Below are 4,140 nucleotides of genomic sequence, written 5' to 3' on the forward strand. Positions count from 1 at the left end.
CCTGGTCTTATAGGCAGGGGAACCATAAGTGTGGTGACCACGTGATGGCGAGCGGTAAGGGTGCTGAGTCCCAACAGGTTTCTCGGCAAGGTGAATTATTTACGAAGGTTTATTTCTAACCTAGCCGGGAAGATTAATGCGTTCACCCCTATTCTTCGGCTTAAAAATGATGCCGAATTCGCTTGGGGGGCATAACAGCAAGAAGCATTTGATCTCATCAAAAAATACTTATCTTCGGCTCCCGTATTAAAAGCACCATGAGCAGGAGTACCATTCCGATTATACATTGCAGCTGAGGATAAGGTCATTGGGGTTGTTCTGACACAAGAAACTGAGGGGAAGGAGCATGTGGTGACATATCTAAGCCGAAGGTTGGTGGATGCTGAAACAAGGTACACTTTTATTGAAAAGTTATGCTTATGCTTGTTTTATGCATGCACCAAATGTAGATGTTATTTACTGTCTAGTCATTGCACTGTTTCTGGTCAAGCCGATGTGATCAAATACATGTTGCATAACCCAATTATGAGTGGTAGAATTGGTAAGTGGGCTTATGCACTCATAGAATATGACTTGGCCTATGAACCATTGAAATCTATGAAAGGCCAAGTCATAGCGGATTTCATTGTAGAACATCGGGTTAATGATATTCATGAACTAGACATGTCATACCTCACTATTACTCCTTGGACTTTATATTTTGATGGATCGGTTTGCAATGAAGGGCAAGGAATTGGCATTGTGCTTGTCTCACTAATAACATCTAGGACTTTATATTACTCCTTTGACTTCTCTAGCCGTTTGAAAACTTATTGCACTAATAATCAAGCTGAATATGAGGCCCTCCTATTTGGCTTAGAACTTTTAAATGGTATGGGAGTAAAACATGTGAAGGTATTTGGTGATTCTCAGCTGATTGTCCAACAGGTGTTAGAAGAATATCAATGTTTTGATGGTACTCTAAATAGTTACCTTGAGAAGTGTTAGAGCATAATCCATTCTTTTGACGAATTCAGTATTCGGCATATTTCTAGAGTTGAGAATCATAGAGCTAACGATTTGGCACAAGATGCATCAGGTTATCGGATAAAGAGAGGGAAATTTCACAAAACTGAAAATCTGATAACCAGTGCAGAGCCAAATTCCCAGGTCGCGGACCGTCCGCGTGATGACGCCAGACCGTCCGGGGTTACCAGAAATGTTCTCTTAATCGATTCGGCTGACAATGAAGCCGATGCAAGTGATTGGAGGACACCTATACTTGATTATTTATGAAATCTCAATATCAGGACAGATAAGAACATTCGTCGAACAACTTTCAAGTATGTTTTGATGAGTGATGAACTTTACCGCCGAACAGTCAATGACGTCCTGCTTAAGTGCTTGGGCCCAGATGATGCTATATTAGCCATGACCGAAGTACATGAAGGAATTTGTGGTACTCATCAATCAGCTCCAAAGATGAAGTGGTTGTTGCGAAGGTCTGGTTTTTATTGGCCTAGTATGATAGCTGATTGTTTCAAGTACTACAAGGGTTGCCAAGTGTGTCAAAAATTCGGCGACCTACAGTTGGTCCCTGCAGCCGAATTACATCCTATCATCAAGCCTTGGCCGTTCAGAGGATGGGGATTAAACTTTATTGGAGAAATTCATCCTTCATCATCAAAGGGGCATCAGTTTGTGTTAGTTGCCACTGACTATTTCACCAAATGGACTGAAGCCGTTGCTCTAAAGAACATGACGCACAAGGAGGTAATTGAGTTCATATAACTGAGCATATTATTCATAGATTCGGCATTCCCCAGACATTGACTACAGATCAAGGTACTTCTTTTATGTCAAAGGAGGTACGTGAATTTGCTGAATTATACAGAATTAAGCTGCTTAATTCATCTCCATATTATGCTCAGGCCAATGGACAAGCCGAGTCTAGTAATAGGACATTGATTAATTTGATAAAAAAGAAGATATCTGATAATCCTAAACATTGACATAAGATTTTGTCTGAAGCTTTATAGGCTCATAGGATATCTAAACATAGGGCTACTAAAGTGTCTCCTTTTGAGCTTGTCTATGGGCATGAAGCAGTGTTGCCTGTGGAAATAAGTTTGAATGCTGTCAGGTTCGCCAGACAAAATGATCTAACTGCTACTGATTATTATAATTTAGTGATGGATAATATTGATGATGTGACCGACAAGAGGATGATAGCTTTGGGAGCAATAGAAAAGGACAAGATCATGGTAGCCAGGGCCTACAACAAGAAGGTCAAAGCAAAATCATTTCAAGTAGGGGACCTGGTGTGGAAGACTATTCTGCCTCTAAGGAGTAAAGATCGGAAGTTCGGGAAATGGTCGCCAAGCTGGGAGTGTCCTTATAAAGTAAAACAGGTGATGTCTGGCAACACCTATTTACTACAAACATTACAAGGCAAGGATTTGCCTAAGGCTTTGAATGAGCGTTTCCTCAAACAGTACCATCCTAGTATGTGGCAAGATGCCTAAGAGAACCGATGTAATCACATCGAGTTAGTTGCTTTTGGTTTGCTCAGCTCCACCAAAAGGCAGGGGGCATATGTTGAGCACCGTTTTGAGCCTGGCGGACGGTCCGGCCCTGAGGCCGGACGGTCCGCGGTCCGGACAGTCCGCGCCTGTGGGCCGGACGGTCCGCGCATGCGCAGAGCAGTTTAGGGTTCCGAGTTTTGTGCTATGTTTGTTGGCTAGATTTGCGGAATTAGCTCGGAATCCAGTCGTGTAAAGGGTCCAGCTCCCCTCCTATATAAAAAGAGAGGTCTACGTCCGATTAATCATCATCAATCGAATCAAACACTTCTATTTCACATTTTATCCTAGGAGTAGTTCTAGTCTAGTTTAGGTTTAGCCTCTCGATCCCCAAATTCTCTGCCTCTCCTCGACTCTACGTCGATTAGAGGAGTCTAGGTCGGCCTGCCCGAGCCTAGACAACTCCTAGGATCTCTCCTCCCCAACGGGGTCCCTCCCGGGAGCGAGATCCAGGCGCCGCCGGCGATCTTCCTCCGCCCCTGCGCACGCGCGGACCGTCCGGCCGTCAGGCAGGGAACCCGAGCTCCTGCACCAGGTCGCGAACCGTCCGGCCCTGTGCCGCGGACCGTCCGCGCCTGACCAGAGAGCACCGCCGCCTCACGCCAGGTCGCGGACCGTCCGGCCCTGTGCCGCGGACCGTCCGCGCCTGACCAGAGAGCACCGCCGCTGGTTCTTTTAAAGTGATTGGCGCCTCCAAAAAGGTGTCAACACCAGCAAGGCTAGAAAGGACAACCAATGGTGGAGAATTATGAGCGTTAGACACTTAGACGTGAGGTTCATGAAGTTAGGGTTTACTATTTGCTATATAATATGGACTAAGTAAAAAAAACTATGAGTCGATTTCGAATATCAACGAATAATCCGTAGGTGGTAGATAATATACTAATCCGTGCCCGCTAAATTTTGGATCGAATACGGATTTAAACTGAGTCAAAAAAAATGTATCCATATTCGATTTCGTCCAATCGGATATCAGACAAATATCTTCTCTATTAGACTGTACAAACGCATGCGTATGCTGTGCGACTTCTAGATCACGGACGTGCAAACACCAAGACGGACACACGAACAATGTGGGTGATGAATTTTGCAGCGGTAAACATGAAAAACGAGGGGATTGGAAGAAGATCAGCAGGCGTATCAATCGAGATAGATGCATTCTCCGCACGTGAAAAGATAGGGAGGGTATATAGAGAATTTTGTTTGAAGTTAATTTTTCTAATTTCTCCTAAAATATGTTTTGGAATTAGGGATATTAAACCGTCTAAAGTAGTCTACTCATAATTTAAAAAACATTACTCTAAACTATAGATTACACTATACGAGTAGTAGAATTTGATTATATTTATAAGATAAATAAGTCGCCCGAGGAGATAGTCTAGAGCTATTGTAGATGATCTTAGATAAGACAACGACTAATATGTAAACAGATACTAGGTACAAACGTGCAAGCAGATTTTTTGGTCTGTTAGATCTGAATCTAACGATACATATAATTGTAGTTTGTTAGGTTTTTTTATAAAGCTATTTCAGGTAGTGGTAAAAGAGTTTAAGTGCTAAATATAACATACCCTTAGTT

This window comes from Zea mays, chromosome 2, assembly GCF_902167145.1.
Source record: "Zea mays cultivar B73 chromosome 2, Zm-B73-REFERENCE-NAM-5.0, whole genome shotgun sequence".
NCBI classification, from domain to species: Eukaryota; Viridiplantae; Streptophyta; class Magnoliopsida; order Poales; family Poaceae; genus Zea; species Zea mays.